This window comes from Micromys minutus (assembly GCF_963924665.1).
Source record: "Micromys minutus genome assembly, chromosome: 23".
In the NCBI taxonomy this organism is placed as follows: Eukaryota; Metazoa; Chordata; class Mammalia; order Rodentia; family Muridae; genus Micromys; species Micromys minutus.
In genome coordinates this window covers 25,268,071-25,280,743 of record NC_137958.1, presented here as the reverse complement: position 1 = coordinate 25,280,743, position 12,673 = coordinate 25,268,071, and the positions used below count along the sequence as shown (strand labels likewise).

The 12,673-nt window shown below is 37.0% G+C and overlaps 1 pseudogene across 1 annotated transcript; it reads left to right on the top strand.

The window, feature by feature from the left end:
- The first annotated feature begins 10,951 nt into the window (after positions 1-10,951).
- On the top strand, positions 10,952-11,950 carry LOC308435662 (L-lactate dehydrogenase A chain-like; annotated as a pseudogene). Its single transcript has one exon. The product of its transcript is annotated as an L-lactate dehydrogenase A chain-like (transcript).
- The last annotated feature ends 723 nt before the right edge of the window (positions 11,951-12,673 follow it).

The following is a 12,673-nucleotide window of genomic DNA, read 5'->3' as shown; positions in this document are numbered from 1 at the left end:
TGTCAGGTATCAGGTGTGTGCTGACAAGTCTTAAGTCAACTTTAAAAACTAGAGTCATCTGATAAAAGGGAACTTTAATTGAAATAATGCATTAAGAAGATCCAGCTGTAGGACATTTTCTTAACTAATTATTGATAGATAAGGACCCAGCCCATTCTGGATGGTTCTACTCCTGGGCTGGAGTTTTTGGTTCTGTAAAAAATCAGGCTGATCAAGCCATAAAGAGCAAGCTAGTAAGCAACACCTCTCCATGGAAACCCCTGTCTCAGGTTCCTGCTTGTTTGAGTTTCTCCCACGGCTTTCCTCAATGGACTCTAATTCAGGATATGGAAGCCAAATAAACCCTCTCCTCCCAAAGTTGTTTTTGATTATATTATTTAATCACACCAGTAGTAAGCTCTACCAACCCAAGGAGGTTATAAGTTTTGTGCCATTATATTTGTGTTTTCTATTTTGCACCATTGATCTGCATGTCTATACCTCAGTACTATGGTGTTTTTTTTTTTTTTTTTTTTTTTTTTTTTTTTGCTTTTGTTTTTTTATTTTTTTTTTATTTTTACTGTTTTGAATTTTACTGGAACTCTGGCATGGTAATCCTGCTAGCATTGCACATTATGCTCAAGACTTCCTTGAACATATGAGGGTGTTTAGTGCTTCCATATGAACTTTAGGATTTTTTTTCTATTTCTCTGAAGGTTATCAGGAGATTTTAAATCGGATTGCATTGGTTATGCAAATTGATTTTGTTATCGTAAATATCCCATAATGTTCATCTGTTAATTTATGAGCATAGGTCTTTTTATCTTCTAGATATTTGCTTCTTTTCTAGTAGAGCTTTTGTTTCTGTTTAGGTAGATTTATTGCTAGATATATTATTGTATTGTATTGCAAGCTAATGTGAAGAAAGAGTATGCCCATGATCTTTCTCAAAAATTTTTTATTGTAATAGGAAAACTACTGACTTTTTAAAGTTGATTTTGTACTCTGTAACTTTGGTGAAAGTGTTGATCATTTCTACAAGTTTTCTAGTCAAATTGTTAGGATCTTTTTTGTATAAAATTATAGCATCTACAAATTAGGATATTTTTTCTTTTCCTATTTGTATATACCTTTATTTACCCTTTTTTCTCACACATATGATAATATCAATTGATATGACAATATGCACAGTAGAAATCCAACATTGTTTCACAATTAGATGAAGACCATCTAACAGTCGATGCTTTCTGAGAGGTAGATAATAAGTTTCCAGTAAGGATGTCCAGTGCCAAGTGTTAAGCTCTGGAACAATGGACGTGTGAACAATTCTAAATTGACTATATACTACATACTACATACCATTTACATACATACATACATACATATATGTATATATATATATATATATATATATATATATATATATATATATATATATATACACGTGTGTGTGTGTGTGTCTACATGTAACAAAAATAATTAGGGAAGAGATCTTGATTTGGGCAGGGAACATGAAGGGACAAGGAAGAATTGAAGAAGGAATGGAAGGCTAGGAATGATGCTGATGCAATACTCATGTATAAATTTCTACAAAATAAAATTATTCTTAAAATTGTCATAAAGCTTCTTCTAAGTAAAATTATACTGTGACACAAGATAAATACACTGTGAGATTTCTAGGTAGACTTCAGATCAAGTTCCATAAAAGAAAGGTTTTCCTAGACCATATCAATCAAGTATTCTAGTTTTCTTAGAAGGAATGTAAGTTATCTATCATGCACAAATCTTCAAAAAACTTGTTATCAGGGCTTATTCACAGATAGTAAATTATCTCTCACCGAGATTCATTGCAAAGGTAAATAGTTCACATTTGAGTATCTGTTGTCTCATATTTTTCACTATGTCAGCAGGGCTTTCTAGATTCTGAATATGCTTTTTTATACGGATGAGATGCTAATTGTCAGAGTAATAAAATAGCATATATAAAAGAATACGATTCATAATGTCTGATAACGCACAACATTGGGAACTCAAGTGAAACCACAGAAGCTGAATTTTCTAATGTGATTTGACTTATCACTAGGGATTCTACAGACAGACAACGCTACAGATACATTTTAACACACCTCATTGCTATCATCCAGTTAGCTGTCACAAGTCTTTCTGCCAACTCAAGGGTAGAACACAGGGTTCCAGATTTCTAGTTACTAGCCATAGGGAGAACTTAGACTTTAAAAATAAAACTGGAAAGTGGATAGAGTATCATAACATGTGTTGTTTAGAGATCTTTCTTTAGTAAAACCACTTAAAACTCAACAAGTAAACACAACTTAACAAGGCTTAGAAAATAAATGACTCGAAAGTCTATGGTAGTTCCCAAAAGCAACTAGATTCAAAAAGCCTCTCTGCAATCTCATATAAGCAGTTACTAAAAGATATACGTGGAACTATTAATATGACTGTGAGTCTCGAGTTGTTACAGGGATGCAGTTTTCGTGAGTTATATCCTAGTCTGGGCTAGAGTTTACTGCCAACTCTCCAGAATTAAAGGGTACAAAAGTAGGTTTAAACAGGGTAACATGACAGAGGAATCTGTCTCAGAAATACAAATGATGGCGTTGCTCTCCCAGATTTTAAAATAAGAAGTACAAAAACATACTAAAGAAAGCATGCTCCTTTTTCAGCTCCAATTCCATCAAACTACTTTATTGACATCTGAAAAAATATATATCTTTGCATTAGATTTTTGGCATAAAGACAAATTTAAGAATGGAAGAGGTTATAAATTTTAGAGTCTGCCAAACATACTGCAGTAAATATGAGCAAATTTTTCCCATTCTGATATATCATTCTACAGAAGTCTCTCAGAAGCCATTTTTCTTTGAATACAGTATAACATGCTAATACTTATTATAAACATTGAGCATGTTGGATGAATTTGATGATAGATAAAAGGAACTTAGCACAAAAATTCATTACTAATTCTTTATATTATATTCTCACAACAAAAATATCTATGGATAATTAATAAGTACACTTTAAAATGTTCATTATATTGCTAAAAAAAACCTTTTATCCCTTCATGAATAGTTTATATTTATTTACTGATAATTTTGGTCAAACCCACTTCAAATGCTGCAGAAGTTTGAGACTGTTCTTTTTTTTTTTTTTTTTTTGGGTGAAGACATTGCTTGCCTGTAGTTGTACATGATCTGTGAAGACTACAGTGGAACTCTTTTCCAGGCCGATGCACCAACTCCAGGAGAAAGGGTAATAGCTGACATGTTCCTGCTGGCACATTGGAGGCAAAGGATTACTCTGCTCTTGTATATGGTTGGTCTTTATTCATTTCTATACCTTCTTCTCACATGTCATTGCCCCAATAAAGACATGCTTAAAGAAAACTATGCTAACTACATGGTGAGAATGAAGAGGAACCCTCCACCTAGCCCTCTCAGAACCACATAGAATACAGAGCAGAGAGATCATTGCCAGCCATTTTGGCTCACTGGAAATTAAAGTCTTACAAAAATGCAGATTTACTGAGAAATGAGATTGTTTCAATAATAAAATTTCTTGTCTTTGAAAACATTTATTTATTTATTTATTAGTTTATATGTGTGCATGTGCCTTTATAAGCTTGTAGTAACACATGCATGCCAGTCTTCATAGATGCTGGAAGAAAGAACTAGACTCCCAGTCACTGAGGTTATGAGCAGCCATTTGGGCAGTGGGAAGTAAATCTGGATACTTTATAAGAGCATAAAGTGGTCATAAGAGCTGAGCCATCTCTCCAGCTCCACAATAATATTTTCTAGATACTTATAATGTTACCACACAAACTCTGATCAAGATAGTTTGATATCACCAAAGTCTTGGGATCTACCCTGAGAAACACTTTAACACATGATAGAAAATTATAAAATTATATTTATCAAATTTCACTGTGGATAAGTATTTTTGTATATTTACACAAGCTTAAAATGGTCAATCCTGTATTGTTGTACTTTGGAATATAAATATTTTTTATATATTCAATTTTTTTGGATATTTTATTGATTTAAATTTCAAATGTTATCCCCTTTTCCAGTTCCCCCCCACACACAAATCCCCTATTCCATCCTACCACTGCTTCTATGAGGCTGCTCTCCCACCGTCCACCTCTTCCCTCCTGGCATTTCCTTACACTGGGGCATCAAGCCTACACAGGATCAAGGGCCTCTCCCGGTATTGGTGCCAGATAAGGCCATTCTATGCTACATATGCAACTGGAGCCATGTGTACTCTTTGGTTGGTAGTTTAGTACTTGAGAAATTTGAAAGTGCAGGGGTGGGGCTGGGGGTTGAGGGTTCTAATTGGTTGATGATTGATATTGTTTTTCTTCCTTTGGGGTTGCAAACCCTTAAGTCCTATAGTCTGATCCCTAACTACTCCACTAGGGTCTTAGTCCTCAGTCTAATGGGTTGGCTGAAAGCTTATGCCTCTGTATTTGTAAGGCTCTGGCTTGTGTGTAGAATGATAATTCAAATATGTGTTTATTGAAATGGGTAAAATTCCAATGGATATTTTTTCATGTTACTTAAAGCAATGTTGAACACTTCGAATTTCAACTGTGATGTTAAAATGAAAACAATTATCATTTCTTTCATAACAGCAAAAAATCCAGACAAACTAAGAGTCAGTGATTTTTCTGAACCCTTCAAGTACAAAAATCCAAGACAATTCACAACCTCAAACCTAAAGATATACAGGTACTTCTACTAGCTAGGTCAAAAAACCAATATTTCTTTATAAACATAAATTTGTAATGCCTTCTAAATATTATTTTCAGGAAAAAATTTTGAGCCATTAATTAGCAACAAAATTAGTAATATGATCTTTTTGTTATTAAATTAATTAGTTAAGTAATCTTTATGGACTAAATAGCTTTTGCAATAAGAAAACCAAAAAGTGAAATTTCTACTATTTGAAAATGAATAAATAAAGTATCTTTATTCAAATATGGCATGACTGTACCAGTTTATTTCTTCAATATCATGATAAGACAGTGACCAAAAGCAAAACAGGGAGGAAGGATAGATTACATTTTACAAGTTATAGTACATCATCAAGGAAAGCTAGGACAGAAATGCAGGTAGAAATCTGGAGGCAGAACGTAAGTAAATACCATTCTTCCCTTCTTATGTTTACCTGAATTTCTTATGTCACACAGAACCATTTATTTAGGAATAGTATGACTCACAGTAGACTAGATCTTCTGAAAAATTGGTAATCAAGAAAAGGTACCACAGACAGGACTACAAAAAAATATGCAATTAAGTTTATCCCCTCCTATTGTGTGAAGTTGACAATTAAGATTATTCATCACACTGTTTCCACAATTAAAACACTGACAAAACTTACCTGAACCTAATAACACAGGATTATTAAAGTCATTGAAGTCAAGGTCAATTAATCACCTGGCTTTAAGATACCAACTTCACACAATTAAAATTTAAAATAAAAAATAATGTAATATGAAAACCTGAAGCAACTAGCCACAGATGCTTAAATAATCTATACAGAAAAGTGAACATGTGTCAAGCAAATAAAAGTATAAATAAGCACCAAACTGTTCTGTATTCATGGCTTAGATGGTCTAATGTTTTAAAAATATTTTTTCATAGGCTTGAACTCAATGGCACAGAAAAAGACTTTCTGAAGAGAACACTGTTAGCAGAGGCACTAAGATCAATCATAAATGGAACTTCATAAAACTGAAAAGCCTCTGCTTGGCAAAAGACACGATCATTTGTACAGCATGACACCCCAAAGAATAGAAAACTATTTATGTCAACAACATATTTGATAAAGGGCTACTATCAAAAATATATAAAGAAGTCAAGAAACTATACATCTAGTAACAAATAACTCAAAATTTTTAAGTGGTGTACAGATCTAAACAAAGAATTCTCAACAGAGGAATGTCAAATGACAGAGAACCAATTAAAGAAATTTGCAACATCCTTAGCCATTAGGGGAATGCAAATCAAAATTATTTTGAGATGTTATCCCTTTACCCTGAACTGCTCCCATCCCCCTCCCCCTCCATATCACTCACTCCACCCCTTTGCCGTGGCATTCCCCTACATTGGAAAAACATGCCCTCTCTGGAACAAAATCTTCTTCTCACATTGATACTAGACATGCTATCTTCAGCTACCTACACAATTGGATCAACAGGTCTCTCAAAGTGCGCACAAAGGCTGGTGCTTTACTGCACTGGAGTTTTGGAGAGTTTGGGTGGTTGATAATTTTATCTTCCCATGAGGTTGCAATCCCTTTCAGCTCCTTAGGTCCTATCTTTTGAAACCTCATTTGGATCCCCGAGTTCAGAGTGATGGCTAGCTGCAAACATGTCCAGCTGTATCTATATGACTCTAGCATAGTCCCTGAGGGGGCATCTCTGTCTGGTTCCTGCCAGTAAGTACTTTTTGGGATCAGCTATACTGCTTGGATTTGGTGACTACATATGTGGTAGATCCCCAGGTGAGGCAGCTTCTGAGTGATCATTTCTTCAGTCCCTGTTCCTCTATTTGACCTTGCATTTCTTCCCATGAAAGTTTTGTTCTCTTTTCTAAGAAGAACTGAGGCATTTCCATTTTGGCCTTCCTTCTTTTTGAGCTTCACAATGTCTGTGAATTCTTTCCTGGGTATTGGGTATTCAGAACTTTCTGGGGCTAGTATCTGCTTATCAGTGAGTGCATACAATAAGTGTGGTACATTTACACAATGGAGTACTACTCAGCTATTAGAAACAATGACTTCATGAAATCAGTAGGCAAATGTATGGAACTAGAGACTATTATCCTGAGTGAGATAACCCAGTCACTAAATATGTTTTCTAATACTGCACTTCAAAAAAATGTGCAAGGGCTCTTAGAGAAATATATGATTCTAGGACCAGGGTAGAAAATACAAAACATAAACCCAGGGGTTACTGTGATGTAGAAAGTAAAGGATGTGGAGGGATTAAAGGAGCGAAAGAGGAGCAGTGGTTCTGATTCATGAACGAGATCAGTGGTACCCAGGGGTCAGTGAAAGATGCTCCATAGGAAAGATAGAATAAGTTGAGCTATAAATACATTATCATGTGATCCTTGTTGAAAAGTGTAAGAAAAATACTTGAGTCCATACTGGGAAATGCAAATGATTGAATGAGATAAAATAGATAGTCATTCACACAGTTAAATTCAAATAATATATGGAGCTAGCATACCTTCATGAAGCAAGCACATCCCACCTTACTCCTTAAGCCTGAGTGGGGTATAGCTATAACTATCCAAAGTGTTTAACATAGAAAGATAGGAGGTGATGTCAGTTGTGGAGGTATCTACAGAATATAGTCTCAACCAACTGATTAAAATTAACATCAACAATCAAACATATTGTTAGTGTATGTACCCCGGTGTAGAATGAGAACACAGGTTACCTTCATGATCTTTTGACGAAAAGAAAATCGTGCACATGCATAGGAGTGCACACAAAATCTCATTTTAGGACATCATCAAATAAAACCAGGAAAGCAATACTGTATAAAATATCATCTGATTAGGAATAATCAAAATGTTGAAATCCTCAAAAGTGAGACAAAACAGTGTTGCAGTCACAAGGCGCAAAAGGCGTTGGTGGAGCAACAACAGCTGCAGAGAGTCTTAGAGAGCATGATGCTGAAGCACAAAAGACATCTGAGAGGAAAAGATCAGGAATCTAAGTAATGTATAAGCTTTTCTTAACAATGTATAGTGTTGGTGCAACAACTATGGCAAATACAGTTCACTAAGCCATGATATTAACAATTAGGTGAAATATATAAGGTATCTCTATTTTACAAGACATTATTTTGAAAGTTTGGAACTACTCTAAATTTTAATGTATAAGAAAACATTGCACCACTAAAGCTTTTCTTGTAGCCTGTGTAGATTTCCCTATAAACATTTGTAAATAATTTATATTCGAGACTCAAATGCTCACTTAAGTATCATTTAAAAGAATTTAAGTTAGAATTTGTAGTTAAATTTTGTCTATGGATACTTGCTTTATTAACATTTTTCTTACTGTTCTTGCACTCCTCCGTTTGTTTTGGTTGTTTTATTTTCTACTAGGTAAGATATTCTTGGAAAGCCAATTTCTTTCCAATTCTCTCTCTCTCTCTCTCTCTCTCTCTCTCTCTCTCTCTCTCTCTCTCTCTGTGTGTGTGTGTGTGTGTGTGTGTGTGAGAGAGAGAGAGAGAGAGAGAGAGAGAGAGAGAGAGAGAGAGAGAGAGAGAGAGATATCACTTAAATCACAAACTCTTGATGCTTTTCTTAACAATCAGCCTGTTTCAGTATGAGGCACCAGAGTGTGATGTTATGATACCATTTTTAAATAAGAATGAAAATGGAATCAGTATATAACGTCTTATATTGTAATAGAATTGTCATTTTGACAGGATTTTTAAAGTGGATTCTAGAACATGAAGCAATTCTTCACCTGTAAGAAAATCCTGTGAATAGAAAAACATGTTGCTTCCATTTCAGAGATAGCAGTTTGAATCTAATTTGCCAGCTTTTACATTTCCCTGACATTGATGCTGTACCATCAACATACACATGTGCATTTTAAATACTATATAATTTCATACAAAGTATTCATCTTCCATGTGAATGCTATCACCAAGAGTCAACTCCACTATATCTTTCTTTCTAATTACTGATCTTCAGCGTTTTTCTTTAGCAATTCTAAATAGACATAAGAAGCCCACTCCACTCCAAGGCTGCTCCCATGAAGGTGGTCCTCTTGAGCAGTACCTTTTGCGAGGTCACAGCAGAATAGCCCAAGCTTCCTCGTAGAAGAGATGCAGATGAGTACTAAATATACTCTGAGTTCTGTGAGGACGTCAAGGCAGTGGTAGCTTGGGGTCAGAAAGCAATGGATTTTTTCTCATGTGTCTACTTCCACAAGGCATGTGTCAGGTCATGAGACTAATAGTTTTCCAGGCGAAGGTCATATCAATAGGTAAGTGTAGATAAAACATGGGGTCTCTTATGAAATAAATCTATGACTGTGGGATTTGGCATATCTTCCAGGACATCAGAAAGTGTTTCTTCAGCTATGAGCTTTGTTCGAGCATTTCATCTCTAGCTTTGTTATTTCCCGTATGATTCTCCAGTCTTCCCTCAAATGGACATCCTCCAGGTGCAAGTTTCTACTATAATCTTTAGATCCCAAGTGGCTATGTTTGGTCATATGGTCTTTCTTGTTTTATAATTTGGTTCAGTGTGAGTTACACAACTTGTTCCAGTGTCCACAAAATTTTATAGGAAGTAGCCAATAGCAAGTCTAGTGGAGGCTTAGCATGCATGTGAAGTAATCAAAAGGATTTGCACTATGTGCTAGTAATTTTACACATATGTGGTGATGACCCAACTTCAGCCAGAGATCAAAGTTTCCCTTATTGTACAATATTAGTGGTTTTAAAAGTAGTTTCTTGGAAAGGAACTACTCCTTTGGATGACAGAGAATTACAGTTATGGTGTGCTCATCTTTAAGATAAAAATTATGTGCTCCTTGCTGCACTATATGTTTAGTTGCACAAAGCTATTTCCCAAAAAAGGAAATTAATGATATAAAATATTAAGAAGTATGAATGAGGATATCTTTTAGTGAAACAAAAAAAAAAAAAAAAAAAAAAAAAAAAAAAAAAAAAAAAAAAACAGGATTAACAAGAAACCTGCAAAGCTACTCCATATAAGGAGGCAGTCATACTAAGTGAGATCTCTCCTGCCTTTTCTCCAAATTTAATCCCCCATTCTCACATCCAACTCTGCAGCAGATCACTTGCTGTAGTCTGCCCGATTCCTTCCACCCTCAATTTTTAGTGAATCACTATGATCTTCTCTCCTAAACTTCCTTCTAACTCAGACAGCAATTCTAATCTCAATTTTATCAGGAATTCCATGATAACCCTCCACCTATACCTACAAGAGAGTCAAGTGGGAATATGAAGCAGGTGGGTGAGCTTCTGATTTTTACTCTCCCTCCTGTCCTCCATATCCATTAACTCAGTCCCATCTCAAACTCTGTAGCAGACTAACTGTTGTAGCCTCTCCTTGATCTCTGTCCCAGTTCCCAGGGACTAAGCAGATCCTGGAGGAATACTCTCCTTTCCTCCATCCTGAGGAAAACCTTCAGCATGCCTCACACTCCTAACCCATCCTTATTTTTAATTGTAAGCTTCCAATATCTAGAAAACACCTACAAAACAAAGGTAAGATTGGATATCAGCACCTGTAATAACAATCATTCCCCTTGCAGATGCCTAGACTCCAATGCAAAACCACAAAAGTCAGGACAATAGTCTGCATGTGAACCACCAACCCTCTCATAATAGGCTCTAATAGCTGAAGCATATATATAAACCTTAAAATGGTCCTTAAGACTATGATAGAAGTCCTTAAAGAGGAGTTGAATAAATCTCTTAAATTAAAATATAAAAAGACAAAGAGCATAAGGAAATGAATAGAACCATTTAAGACCTGAAAATACACAAAGAATTAATAAAGAAAATCTGAACTGACAGAAATCAGGAAATGAGAAAAGTTAGCCTCACCCATAGAATACAAGAGGTAAATAAAAGAATCTCATGCATTGAAGATATTAACAACGAGATGGATACTTCAGTAAAAGAAAATGCTAAATGTAAATAAATAAATAAAACAATAAAAACTGGCACAAAATATCCAGGAATTCTGGGAATCTGGAACATTTATGAAAAGTTTAATAATAGAATAATAAGAATAACAGAGGTGGAGGATAGATGAAAGGCACAGAAGATATCATCAAAAACACATAGAAGGCGTGCTAGAGCCACTGTCGCCAAGCTCTGGTTATGCTGCTGCTAGCCCGTCGCCACCCCATAGTGCACTAGTGGTCCCAAAAGACTCAGTCCAAGATGGCAACCCTCAAGGACCAGCTGATTGTGAATCTAGTTAAGGAAGAACACGTTCCCCAGAATAAGATCACAGTTGTTGGGGTTGGTGCTGTTGGCATGGCTTGTGCCATCAGTATCTTAACGAAGGACTTGGCAGATGAGCCTGCCCTTGTTGAAGTCATGGAAGACAAGCTCAAGGGAGAGATGATGGATCTCCAGCATGGCAACCTTTTCCTCAGAACACCAAAGATTGTCTCTAGCAAAGACTATAGTGTGACTGCAAACTTCAAGCTGGTCATTGTCACAGCGGGGGCCCGTCAGCAAGAGGGAGAGAGCCGACTCAATTTTGTCCAGCGAAACCTGAACATCTTCAAGTTTATCATTCTGAACATTGTGAAGTACAGTCCTCACTGCAATCTGCTTATTGTCTCAAATCCAGTGGACATCTTGACCTACGTGGCTTGGAAAATCAGTGGCTTTCCCAAAAGCCGAGTTATTGGAAGTGGTTGCAATCTGGATTCAGCTCATTTCCATTACCTGATGGGGGAAAGGCTGGGAGTTCACCTGCTGAGCTGTCACGGGTGGGTCGTGGGAGAACACGGAGACTCCAGTGTGCCTATGTGGAGAGGTGTGAACGTGGCTGGCGTCTCCCTGAAGTCTCTGATCCCAGACATGGGCACTGCTGGGGATAAGGAGCAGTGGAAGGAGGTCCACAAGCAGGTGGTTGACAGTGCATATGAGGTGATCAAGCTGAAAGGTTACACATCCTGGGCCATTGGCCTCTAGGTGGCAGACTTGGCCGAGAGCATAATGAAGAACCTGAGGCGGGTGCATCCCATTTCCACCATGATCAAGGGTCTCTATGGGATCAACAATGACATCTTCCTCAGTGTCCCCTGTATCCTGGGACAAAATGGGATCTTGGACGTTGTGAAGGTGACACTGACCCCTGAGGAAGAGACCCACCTGAAGAAGTGTGCAGATACCCTCTGGGGAATCCAGAAGGAGCTGCAGTTCTAAAGTCTCCCCAGTGTCCTAGCCCTTCACTGTTCAGGCTGCAGCAGGGTTTCCATGGAGACCACACACTTCTCATCTGAGCTGTGGTTAGTACAGTTGTGTTGGAGGGCTCTGGGGAAGATCTCAGTTCCCATAGCTCTACCCTGCTGCTAAATGGTACTTGTGTAGTGGTAACCTGGTTAGTGTGACAGTCCTACTGTCTCCAAGACACACTGCCAACTTTGTGCAGGCCCCGGTTTATCCTGTGAGCCTGCTGCATTCCTGAGCTGCGCACCCTTGCCAAACAAGCCTAGGCCACTGAGTTCCCAGTGTGTAAGTCCACTATGCATATCTTGTGCATACATGTTCGACAGGGTATTTTGTGTATTATGTGGCTGTAGTGTACATTGCACCATTATATGAAATGTAAGATCTGCATATGGATGATGGAACCAACCACTCAAGTGTCATGCCAATGAGAACACCAAATAAACCTCGAACAGTGAAAAAAAAAGCACATAGAAGAAATTTCTCTAACATAAAGAAGGAGTTACCTATGAAGGTATAATAAATACATAGAACATTAAATAGGTTGGAACAAGAGGATTAATTGAAGGAGGAAGAGAGATGGGGAAAGAAGGAGAAGGAGGAGGAGGAGGAGGAGAGAGAGAGAGAGAGAGAGAGAGAGAGAGAGAGAGAGAGAGAGAGAGAGATTGAGAGAGAAGGGGGGAGGGAGGAAAGGAGGGA